At 44.3% G+C, this 12897-nt stretch overlaps 1 protein-coding gene across 6 annotated transcripts in view; it reads right to left on the bottom strand.

Moving 5' to 3' along the window:
- The window catches only part of Gpr19 (G protein-coupled receptor 19), a 26659-nt gene that overhangs the window by 7091 nt on the left and 6671 nt on the right, over positions 1-12897 (bottom strand). For 3 of the 6 annotated variants that reach the window (XR_004122352.1, XM_031383643.1, XM_031383645.1), the window contains exon 3: positions 9519-9674. The gene's annotated coding sequence lies outside the window, so the exon portion shown is untranslated. Of the gene's footprint in view, positions 1-7209; positions 7382-9518; positions 10016-12897 lie in introns of those variants that run through there. The other 3 variants (XM_031383644.1, XM_031383646.1, XM_031383647.1) reach the window with 2 other exon arrangements.

A 12897-nucleotide genomic window follows, 5' to 3' on the forward strand; every position in this document is an offset into this window, starting at 1 on the left:
CATATGTATATAACCTACAGTTACAGCGGGACTGTGACAGCGTATGTATATAACCTACAGTTACAGTGGGACTGTGACAGCGTATGTCACCTACAGTTACAGTGGGACTGTGACAGCGTATGTATATAACCTACAGTTACAGTGAGACTGTGACAGCATATGTATATAACCTACAGTTACAGTGGGACTGTGACAGCGTATGTATGTCACCTACAGTTAATGCCTCCTGTAATCAAGGATGGCCTGTGTGGAATCCTCTCAGCTAGCTGGTATCACTAGCCTGTCTCACAAGTGAAAAGATCCACTAGCCTATCTCACAAGTGAACAGAGCCTGAAGTTTTGCCCTAGGTCATACAGTGGAACTAGGTAAGCTTCATGCTCAGGAGACCACAGGGGCCTGATCTGAATCCAGAGGGCCATATGAGCTGTACTTGGGGGTCTTTCTGGACTCCTCATTCAAAAATAGGAATATAAAGTTATTCCCCACAGCCTCTTATCTATCTACAGAGGCACATGTTTAATTGAGACTCATGATCTATGCATCCCTAGCTGAGGAGTTACTGACAGTTGATGGTGGACAAGGGAGGCACTCAGTTTTCTTTGGGGTGTGATCCCTGGTAGGATGACTGGAGGGCCCCACAACCATGCATATACGGGCAATACAAATGGACTCTGTGAGTTCTCTAATTAAAAAAAAAAAAGGTGGTACCCAATACCCTTCACAAAAGCCATTTATCAACAAGCCCAAACTACAGGACTAAGGTTAATGTGATCACTATAGTACATGATACCAGATATGGTTTTAAAGATTTAGGAATGGATAATATTTGTTTTTTAATCACTCGTGATAATCAAAACTAACCACCACGTATACTCTAAAATACCAGACAAGGTCTGTGTATTTGACATGATTTTAGGAGGCCAGGCTTATATCCCTCCAGGATCTCTCCTAACTACAACATCATTCTTTTACAGTCAAGGTCTCCCATAGCTGTGCTGGCAGAAGCTTGCAATCCCAGCACTTAGCTCCACTGTGAGTTGAAGGCCAGCCTGGTCTACATAGCACTGCAGACCTGAGAAGCTGAGTTAGATCCTCAGAACCCATATGAAGAGAGAAACAGCTCCTAAGAGTTAGCCTCTGATTCCCACATGCACACTATGGATGCACACTCCCATACATCATAGAATAATAAACATTTTTAAAGTTTAAAGACATAAATACTTTGTTAAAATTTATTCTTTTGTTTGTTTGTTTAGTTTAGTTTTTTTGAGACAAGGTTTCTCTGTGTAGCCCTGGAACTCGAGCTGTAGACCAGGCTGGCCTCACACTTAGATATCCATCTACCTGTCTCCCAAGTGCTGGAATTAAAGACGTGAGCCACTGCCACTACCACGTGGCTAAAATCTAACTCCTTTTTAAAGAGCACTTTTTTTTAAACAGTCCGGGTCTCTAGAGCCCCAGCGCGGGTGTATGTGTGATACACTGGTCTTGGGCAGGCTGGGCAGTGTTGGGTCCTGGTCTCTAGGGCCTCAGCGTGGGTGTATGTGTGATACACTGGTCTTGGCAGGCTGGGCAGTGTTGCAGCGTTAGTGAGTACAGGAGCCTGGGGATAGCACCTTGACAGTGATTTTGCCCAGAATTCAGCCAAACTGTACAGTGCTGGACCACAGGCCAGGGGCTGAGGATGAAGCATGTGGACATCCCTCCACCCCAAACACTGAGGGAAGGGTCATCTGTTTCTAGGTGTCTCATGATGAACAATACACCAACTGTGTATTTCAGGCAGATCTGCCCTTGGATTGCCCTCTAGTGCTAAAACCGTGGCAATGTACAAGACTATGGACTCGAGTAAACCCAGGCTCAGGCAGCCATCTAGTGCTGAAACAGTCTGAACTATAATGACACAGTACAAACCATGCCAGAGCATGAAGACAAGGACAGATAGCTAACCTTTCAATGTGCAGCCCACTCACATGAACAAGCAGTAAGAACTTTTGGGAACTGGGGGCAGGGGTGCAGCAATATGGCTTAGCAGGTTAAGGTGTTTTACTTGAAAGCCTGGATACTTGAGTTCCATTGTCAGAACTGGAGTAAAGGGGAAAGGAGAGAACCAAGTCCGAGAAGTCCTCTGCTCCACACGTGGCCATGACACATGAATACCACCTCTTCCAAGACAATAACAAATAAAAATTGTCAAGCAGAACTTCTGGGAAACAACAACAAAGAACTTGGCTGATGATCTAGCAGCTATGCAGAGCTCTATTAGCATATTGAAGAGTCTTGGGGAGCCAGGAAAATACTCAGGGAATCATGGTTCACCCATGGTCAGAAGAGGGCCCCAGAAACTAACCACAGAGTAATTTGTGAGCATTCTCAGATGGAGAATTAATTAACTAATTTTCTTTTGTAGAACTAGGGATTGAACCTAAGATCTTATGCAAATTTTTTTCCAGTTTAACATAAAATGAGCATGGTGTTACATGCCTTCAATCCTAGCACTTGGGAGTCAGAAGCAGATGGAGCTCTGTAAATTGGAGGCCATCCAGGTCTACACAGTGAGTTATGAGCCAGGCCAGGCAGGGCTGCATAGTGAGACTCTGCCTAAATAAATAAATAAATAAATAATAAATAAATGCATATGGAGAAAGTAAGATAGAGCAAGGGAATCAGAGAGAGAGAGAAAGAGAGAAAGAGAGAGAGACTGACAGAGACTCTCCAGGACAGACATGCAATAAGCCACAAAACAGTCTCAACAAGTGATAGACAAACCTAAAATCATATTGACTATATTTTAAAAATATTGAGTGAAACACTGAAAGTCTCAAGCAAAGGAGAGGAAGAAGGGCACACCAATGCACCAAAGAGCCAGCCAAACTGTCAGCTTGCTGATAATATACTCTTATTGGAAGAACTAAGTTTCCCTGCAAACTATTTGAACCAATGAGCCAATTCAACAAAGCTGCAGGGTTCAAAATCAACACAGAAAAGCCCAGTTACTTTATATACACTATTAGCAAACCATCTAAGCTAAATTCAAGAAAGCAACCTTAGTTATGAGGGCTGCAAAACAATAGCTAAGAATAAGTGTGGTCAAAGATGTGAAAGAATGACACACAGAAAACAGTAAAATACTGGTCAAAGAAATAAAGAGACTAGGAAGCACAAAAGGAAGGACAGAAGGAGGGAGGGGTGGGATGAGGAAGAGAAAGGGAAAGGGGAAAAGGAAAAGAATACTTTGTGTTCACAGATAGGAAGAATCAGAATTGTTAGAAGTTCATAATGCTCAAAGTGATCTACAGATTCAACACAACCTCTATCAAAATACCAATGATATTCTTTATAGAGTTAGGGGGAAAAATCAAAATTTATATCAAATCACAAAAGTTCCCAAGTAGCCAAAGCCAAGTTGTATTAATCAAGTCAGCATGGCATTGGCATTATAACACATGTGCACACACACACACACACACACACACACACACACAGAAGGGAGGGGTGAGGGCACCATCCCTGGAACCCAGAGTAGAAGGAGAGAACTGTCAGAGTCCCTTCCACATTCCTTCCATGGCATGCACAGCAACACCCCAAAATAAGTGTACTTAAAAATGTAAACGAGCATTAAACACACACATGCCTACAAGTAAACTTTACAACTAAACCCAACTGATTTTGTACAAAGGTGCTCAGGGCACATGTCAGAGAAGAGACTGCCTTTTCAATAAATGGTACTGGAAAAACAGAATTATCTGCAAGAAAAAGGATGAAATTAAATTCCCATTTCTTGCCAGCTGTACAAAGCAACTAAAAATGGATGGAAGGTTGCTGGAGCCGAAACGGAAACTTCTCAAAGGAGCCAGTGGAGCCTGAGGATACTGGGACTGGCAAGGACTTCTAGATGGCAGGCACCCTAGTTAACTCTGGGAAGTTGACACAACCTCAGAAGGGAGTTTCAATTGAGGAGAACGCCCAGATCAGATTGGCCTGTGGGTATGACTGTGGGACTATCTTGATTATTAATTGAGGTGGGAAAGCCCCGCCCACTGTGGGAGGCACTATTCCTTGGTCAGGACTTCCTGGGCTGTATGAGAAAGCTGGCTAATAAGCATGGGTCTGCAAGCTAGCAGTAAGCAGTCTTTCTCGTTCAAGATCTTGCTTGAACTCCTGCCCTGACTTCCCTCTGTGATGGACTCTATCTAACTTGTATGTTGTATTAAACCCTTTCCTCCCTTAAACTTCTTTTGATCAGAAGGTTTTATCACAACAACAAAAAGCTAACCAGGAAAGACGCGATGCTGACAGTACAGAAAAAGGCAAAATTAGGCGCATGGATGGGAGCTGGAGAGATGGGTGGCTCTGCAGTTAAGAACGCTTGCTGCACAACTGCTGTTCTTGCAGACCAAAGTTCTGTTCTCAGTACCCACGTCTGGCAGCTCATAACTACCTGTACCTCTAGCTACAGGAAATCAGACGCCCTCTTCTGTCCACCTGTTTGTGAAAATACATACACATACAGACAGGAATAAAAATAATCTTTAAGAAAAGGAAACAATGAGAGCCCTTCAGATTACAAGGCTCTGCTAGACTGGTAGGGAAGGAGGGTAGAGGACTGGGAGCTGCATTGTGGTGTGTGCAGAAGAGTTTATCCTATAAACACTGACTGCAAAGGAAAAGCATGGGGGCTCACCAAGGGTGTGAAGGGCAGCTGAACTGAATGCAAGAGAAACTCAGCGAAAAGAACAGAGCTGCCCAGGGACCTGAGGACTGACAGTCAAGGTAGGAGGCACTTCCCCCAGATCTGAGACATCCAAGGGATGCAAATGTGAAGAACAGGGCAGCTGAGGCACACAAGGATGTGCTCGGGCAGTGGGCCCTACAAGGGGTGGTAGCTCCCTTGAATAGCTAGGTGCTGACCTCATCAGTCAAGAATCACTTTGTAGTTTGGTACACCTGAGTCCAAGCTCAGTCTGTGGGTCAATTTATGGACTGAGTATGTGCCATGAGGACCTGTTTTTGACTCTGGGAACCCTGCAGCTCCAGTACTATCATGTGCACAACTACACCTCTAGGAGGGTGACGGATGTCTGAGGTCTCTGGAGTATGACGACAGGTCTGCCTGTACGGATCTCGGGGCTGTGGCTGCCTCCCTACACTTGCCAGCTAGAGCAAGAGCCACCAAAGGAGACTCTTGAGAGAGTGAGACCACCTGCCCATGCGAAGCTACGGCAAAAAAGACCCCTGAGGTGTACCAAAGGAAAGTACTAAAGTGGAGACAGCTCTGGAAGACATCTGACTCTGGTCCATCACAGGCAACACTAGCACACTTCACCTGCCCCTACCCTGCCCCTGGCTTCATCCACCTGGCACACCCAGAGAGAAGGGGCTCCAAAACGGTCTTTCCCCTCCTATTTCCTATTTCCTTCTCTGTTGTTGTACATCCTTTCTTAATTCTAATGTGGACACGTATGTGTGTGTGGAAGCAGGACAATCTCAGGTGTCTCTCTCAGGAATGCTGTCTAGCTCCTTTGTGACAGTCACTCATTAATGAAGTTAAAATGGCTGGCCAGCAAGCCCCTCGTGTCTCTACCTCCCCAGCACCGGCATTCCATCCACGATACCCAGCGCTCTCACCATGGCCAGCATTACACAGGTGCTAGGGAGTAACATCCCAGGCCCTCCTGCTCACAAAGCAAGTGCTTTATTTGACTGAGACCCCCAAGCTCCTCTCTTCTATTATTTTTTAAGTTTTTGTATCTTGTTTATCAAGACAAGGGTTCCTAGTCCATGCTAGCCTGAAATTTGAAATGTAGCCATGGATGACCCTAAACTCCTAATCCTTCTGCCTCTACCTCTCAAATCCTGAGCTTACAAGTGTGTATCCAAGCCTGGCTTTTACAAGAGTCTGTTTTTCCCTTCCACTCTGAGGGGCCCAGCGAGCCACCCCTTGGGCACACTATGTACATTTCAGATGGGAAGAGGTTATGGAGGCCAGGGGTTGAGTGCTGGGGCTCAAGACCACTGGTTCTTAGGTAGAAACTTTACCTCCCAGGAGACATACAGTAGTGTCTACAGACACTGGATTCAAATGCTACTGGAATCTGGAAAGCAGAATCCAAGGATGTTGCTAAATATTCTACAATGAGTGTCAAAGAATTATCTGCCCCAAATGCTAACTGTGGTGAGACAGTGCTCCAGAGGCAGGCTGTCTGGGTTTCAACTCACAATCTGTGTGGTTTCTAGAAAGTTAATTATCTTTCTGCTTATTGTTCTCATCACTAAAATGACAGTAACTACCTGGTCTGTTGTCAGAATGAAGTATATAAAAAAACGGCTAAGCCAGGTGTGTGCCGCATGCCCATAATTCCAGCACTTGAGAGGTAGAGACAGGAAGATATGGAGTCCATCTCTAGCTCTGAGTTATCCAACACCCTTTTCTGGCTTCCAATGGCAAGCATGCACACGCATGCGCACACACACACACATACTTAAAAAATAACAACAAAGAAAGGAACCAAAAACAGTATGTAGAACAGAGCAAGATCTCAACAAATGCCTGCTTTTAGTGATACACACTGAAAAAGAGCAAGAAATACATCAGGATTTTAACAGCTGCTCTTGCTTAGTACCCTACTTTTTCCCAATTTACTTAAAAAAAAATTGTGGAATTTTGCCAGCATGTATGCCAGCATGTGTGCCAGCATGTGTGCCAGCATGTGTGCCAGCATGTATGCCTGTGCATTACTTTCATGCTTAGTTACTCTCAGAGTCCAGAAAAAGGCATCGTATCTCATGAAACTGGAGTTATAGATGGTTGTGAACCACCATGAGAATCCTGGGAATTGAACCTGGGTCCTGTGGAAGAGCAAGTAGTGCTCTCAACCACCAAGCCATCTTTCCAGTCCCTAGTTTTCCAATTTTTGAGAACTATATTTTTATTAATCTAATATGTAAATATATTCTTTTTAAAGCATGCTGGTAAAAGCCTGAAATCCCAAGATTAGGAAGGGGAAACTAAGAGGATCAGTTCACGGCCCAAGCCAACTATACAGCAAGTTAAAGTCAACCTAGGCTGCGTGAAACCCTGTGTCAAAAACAAACTAACCAGATAAACAAAAAGAACAGACATAGGCCCCAAAACTGGTTCCAGTAGAATTCTGCTGAGAGTCTTGGGTCTTCCCGTGGTACACCCCACATGTGTCCTGAGAGCTTACCACATTTCAGGTTAGCTGTCCCAGAGAAATGTGTCTGTCACTGTGGACACAACCACTGTTCAAAGTGCTCTGTGATGAACTGCCAGAGGAAACAGAATGTTTTGGAAGAAAAAGTCTGCAAATCTTTCCACTTTATATTTTAGACCTAGCACCTCTTTCAATTCCCTACAGCCTGTGGGGATGAAATTGGGCATCTTCTACCATCAGAGGCCAGAGGAAACCCACACAGGATCAAGGGAAGATCTTCTACCTTTCCTTTTTAAGACAGAGGCTCACTCTGTAGCCTAAGCTACCCTTGAACTCCTGGTGGTCCACCTACTTTGACTACTCAGTCCTCACCTGGGATTGCAGGCATTGCTCTACCACTCATGGTAAGGAAGTCCTTTTATCTCAGAAACTCCATGTGTGGGTCTGTATGTGTACATGTGTGAGTTCATGCCTGTTCAGGCCAGAGGTAAAGCTTGACAAGCCCCCGAGGCCCTCCCACCTCTGCATCCCAGTGCTGAGATTACCCGTACACATAGCCACACTCAATTTTTTTAAATTTCAGTGATGAATATCCAAACTCAGATCCTCACACCTGCCAAGCACTTTATACACTGGGCCATCTCCCAAGCCTCAGAAATCCTTAAATTTATTTAAAAGTATTAGTAAATTTTTTTTATCCTTAAAAACCTAAAATAAGGCCTGTCTGTGGTGGCACACACCTTTAATCCCAGCACTCAGGAGATAAAGGCAGGTGGATCTCTGAGTTCGAGGCCAGCCTGGTCTATAGAGTGAGTTCCAGAACAGTCAGGGCTACACAGAGAAAGTCTGTCTAAAAATAATTTGCAAAGAGATCTTTGTTTTAAAAGCATATTATTTTGAAACATCAAACTCAGTCAGGCATCATAGTTAACATGCGTAATTTCTAAGTCTCTTTTTGAGACTAACTCTAAGGCCCAGGCAGGCTTCAAATATGTGGCACTCGTCCTTCCCAAAGGCCGATTACAGGCATGAGCCATCTCACCTGTCTTGATATATTAATTTCTTTTGAGACTCAGATGCCTATGGTGGGCTTGTTACTAGGTTCCAAGAATGGGAGAATATTTCTAGGTTTGATTTAAAAAGCCCACCAAAACATAATTCCAGATTTATCTTTTTTTTTTAGACATCAGTGATCAACATAGTAACACCACGTTTTACTACTAGATATCTATGCAGCACAAGAGGCAATTACTTACTGGGCTATTTGGGGTACAGAACATGACTATTGGGATAATTCAAAATTAAATATAGATTTCACTTGGGATCTGTTTTAGCCAGGCAAGCTGACTCAATCTTCTTGTAGCGTCAGCTGAACAAAATTTGTAGCCCAGTAGACTATTGACATCATTTGAGATAACACAAGCGGGCAAGCAATACAGCTCAGTGACTGAGAACAAGGACTTTAAGATTCAGAGTCTTGGGATTCAATTCGTATTCTATTATGTGCTACCTAAGTTACCCTAGAATAGTTGAACTCCTCTATGCCTGAGTTTATCTCTAAATTACAATCTGTATGATTACTTACATGCTTGGAATGATTGCTTGCACATACCAAGAACTTTTTCAAGTACCTATTAAATGAAATTAAATGTGAATTTGCTAGGTCTTCTCTTTGACCTGAGTAGAAGAACTTAAAGAAACCAAGAGGAGTGTTTGGCAGACGGTAGGTAGCCTTTTAAATTTGGCAGATTTCTGTGAGAGCTTCCCTAAGGCTTTCCATAACGTGTGGAATTCTGTGGCAGTCTAGTGTCCTAACACAGAGCTCAGCAACAATCACTGGTGCTCTTGGTATTGGGGCCATCAGAAGAAGGGTGAGCTAAGAGCACAAAGGAATCGCAGGGGAATGGCGGGACTCCCACTCAGGCTCCTAAGCTACAGCCATAACCTCTGGGGACACGCTCACAGAGCAGCAGCTCAAAGGGATGAGACAGGATTTTCTTATAGTGACAATGAGATCTAGCTCTTCTGAGTAATGATCCTCCCTCTTCTAGGATTAAACAGGGAGAAATCCTTTCACCAACGGGTTTATGGTTTTATTACCAATTACTATACACGATTTTCAACCAATTTTGTTGTCCTCAATAGGAGCTTACTATGGAGAAGTATTTATTTTACAGAACTATCTAGACATCTTTTCTGAACCTGTAACGAATCTAGCACCCCTAACAAGCATCTAAACCAAGACAAAAATCTCCAAATTTCCTGGAAAAAAGAAATAGAAAGAGACGGTATTGTCCCTCTGAGCCACGTTTCAGCTGTGACAGAGGAGCTGGAGCGCATACCTTCATTGGGACTGGATTTCAGAGACAGGCTCCGTGGGTCTTCTTGGTCAGGGACAGCTCGCAGACAGGACTTTGCAGGATGCCAGGAGCCACCAGGAAACCTTCGGAACACATTCATATCTCCCCTCTGCCTTCCCTCAGCCCTCAGCCTGCTTCCTGGTAGAAAGAGAAGATGACGCTGTGAAGGTTCACTGCTAAACCATCTTCCAACCCCCAGCCCCACTGTCTCAGTGCCCCTCCCTTCTCCTTTCCACGGCTCTGGAATGTGTCACATGGGAAACGGATCATGTGGCTTGGGGGGGAAAATGTGGCCATCTTCTCTCTCCCTTCCCCCACTCCTCTTTTCAGGAGCAAAGCAGCAGAAATCTCTGACCTGATTGGCTCTGATCTGATAATCTCCATATGAAAAGGGAAAGACTCGGGCACACAGACCTCTGGCTTCCCTCACTTTCTCTTCTCAATCTGGTAATTTTATCCTGCGCTTTCCGAGTTGCTTCCTACGGGAAGAAAATCATGCCTTCTTTCCAATTCCTCAGCCTCTTTCTATTATCAGCATCTGGATGTGCCAATGTGTCCCTTAATCTATCTTGGGGGCACCCTTAGAGCACATCTGGTCAATGGAGTGTTCAGCACCACGGACAGCATTGCAGTCCTTAAAGCCATTAGTCTATTTCAGGTGAATAAAAATATTTGTTAAAGCTTTCCCCTGATTTTGTATCTGAATATAAACCACCCCATATATCTAGGGCTCTAGCTGTCTCTACTGTCACCTTCTGCTTTCTAGCCCCTATCCTGCAACTTACTGTTACCCCTTCAGCATACTCTTATGTTTTTCTTTTTACAGGGGTGGAGGTTCAAGACATAGTTTACTATATGTTCCTACATCTCTCTGCTTATGGGGAAATCCCCTCAGCACACAGGAATGCTGGGGTGAACAAGCCTAGATGTGTTTAGCTCCATCAGTGGGCCTCAGGCAGAGCTGAACTGGAAGCAGGATAGAAGCCTGGTTGCAGCTGTTTTGTGTGGGTCTATCCTGCTTTGCTGACGTCCTGGTTGCCATGGTGCTAGGTAACTGCTGAAGGGGACTATTGCTTTCAAAACCCGTCACCATGGGACCCTGCTGACTAAAGAAAAGGAAAAGAACCGATTGTTGCAGAGGCTTTCAGTTAGCATTTGCAGAACCAGACCTACCTTGCAGACTTCTTCCTGATTGGACTGCTGCGGCTCTACACACTGCCAGGATTCTAGGAACCCATATTTACACTAAGACAGGAAGTCCTCCCATCCCCCCTTGCTTCTCTCCTTAAAAATCTATTTGGACTGAACTGAAGATACCAGCTCTGTAGAGCATGTGCGGACTGCTACCACAGGGCAGTGGGAAGAACACAGAAAAGGCATTTATTTCTCTTTGAGACTAGGTGTCTGCCTTCCGGAAGCCATTCACACAACTCCTAATAGCATATTGCAGAGATATCTAAGAAACACAACTGAATGCTGACCACAAGAACCAGCTTGCAAATGTTTTGCCATTTTATAGGAAAAATAAAAATACATTTGTATACAGACTGCTAAATTTATTCTTTAAACATAAATTCAGATGATTGAAGGGCATTTGGATTGCCCCAAGTCAAGAATTTAAAGTGGCTTAGTTAAGTGTGTAAAGGCCTTCCTGACAATTCAAGTTCATTCCTGGGATCAACATGCAGAACCAACTCCAGAAAATTGCCAGAGGCTGATGATGCATCTTCTCTGCGATCACTCTCTTTGTTTTCTGTGACCATCACTTCTTCACCAAACCTAGAACTAACTGACTTGGCTAGGCATCCAGTCAGCCGGCTCCAGCTTTTGCCTTGAGCGCTAGCGATCCAAACTCATCCCCACACACCTGTGCTGACTGAGTCACCTACCGAGTCATTTCTCTAACCTTGCCGTTTTTACTCTTAGTTTATGAAAGGGGGCAGGTTAATTTCTTTTAATATAGGACTCAGAATAGTCTTGCTATGTAGCCCAGGCTAGACTCCAATTAAAGATCCTTCTGCCCTTGTCTCCTGGTATTGGGTTTACAGGTATATGCCCATACCCAGTTAGAAATTCAGCTCTTAGGGCTGGAGAGATGGCTCAGCAGGTAAGAGCACTGACTGCTCTTCTGAAGGTCCTGAGTTCGGATCCCAGCAACCACATGGTGGCTCACAACCACCCGTAATGAGATCTGATGCCCTCTTCTGGTGCGTCTGAAGACAGCTACAGTGAATTATGCCGGAGCGAGCGGGGCCAGCAGAGGTCCTAAGTTCAATTCCCAGCAGCCATACACATGATAACTCATGGCCATCTGTACAGCTACAGTGTACTCATACACATAAAATAAATAAAAATAAATCTTTAAAAAAAAAAAAAGAAATTCAGCTCTTAATTTTAACATTTGCCACATTTAGGAAATTACCACAAACTGAGTAAGCATTATCTACTTGTTTAGTTTTGCTTAGGTTACACTGTCCTCAAACTCATCATCACTTATATACCCATGTGCACAGACCAAACAAAAGAAGTGAATGGTTGTAATAACTGGGTAACTAATCCTTTTAGTGACAGGAATAGGGTGGCTTGCTTGTAAAGGTGCTTGCCACCAAGCCAAACTGCCTGGGTTTGAGCCCTAGGACTACCATGTGGTAGGCCAGAACTGACCAGAAGTCCTCTGAAGTCCACATGCCCTGCTATGTATATGTATGCAAAATTATACACAGACACAGTCAATGCAATCAATTTTAAAGTTAAAAATAAAAAGGACCTTCCTAATTGCTTCAAACATTACCTGAAAGAAAAGCACTATCCAGGTGTCCCTGGGAAATTTATTAAAATCCTCTTCTTTTTTTAACTTCTCTGTTTCAAGTCTTCATGCTTTAGGCTTCAAAGTTTCTGTCTTGTCCACCCCAAAACTAAGACTAGTCTCTCAAACTGTTGTTTTGGGGGTTTTGTTTTGGTCTGTTTTTCACAGTCTCCCTGTTGCTGTGTCTCATCCACTTCCCCCTATCATAGTTAAGTACCAGCTTGACTTGACTAAGGAACTTCTCAGGACTGGAGAGGCAGCTCCTTGGGTGAAGTACCAGCCATACAATCATGAGGGCCAGAGTTCAGATCCCCAGCACTCACGTAAGAACTGGGCACAGATGCAAGAATCCGTAATCCCAGTGCTGGAAAGGCAGGATCCCAGATCCTTGGACCTCTCTGGCCAGCCAGTCCAGCTAACCCAGTGAGCGCTCTCTCAAAGAATAAGGTGAGGATCCGATGTGTGCATGGACCACACCCACCCCACTCCACACACCCCCTCATATACCCCCCCACCCCTACACACACGCACACACACCCACACACCCCACACACA

Source organism: Mastomys coucha, unplaced genomic scaffold (assembly GCF_008632895.1).
Source record: "Mastomys coucha isolate ucsf_1 unplaced genomic scaffold, UCSF_Mcou_1 pScaffold20, whole genome shotgun sequence".
Lineage (NCBI taxonomy): Eukaryota > Metazoa > Chordata > Mammalia > Rodentia > Muridae > Mastomys > Mastomys coucha.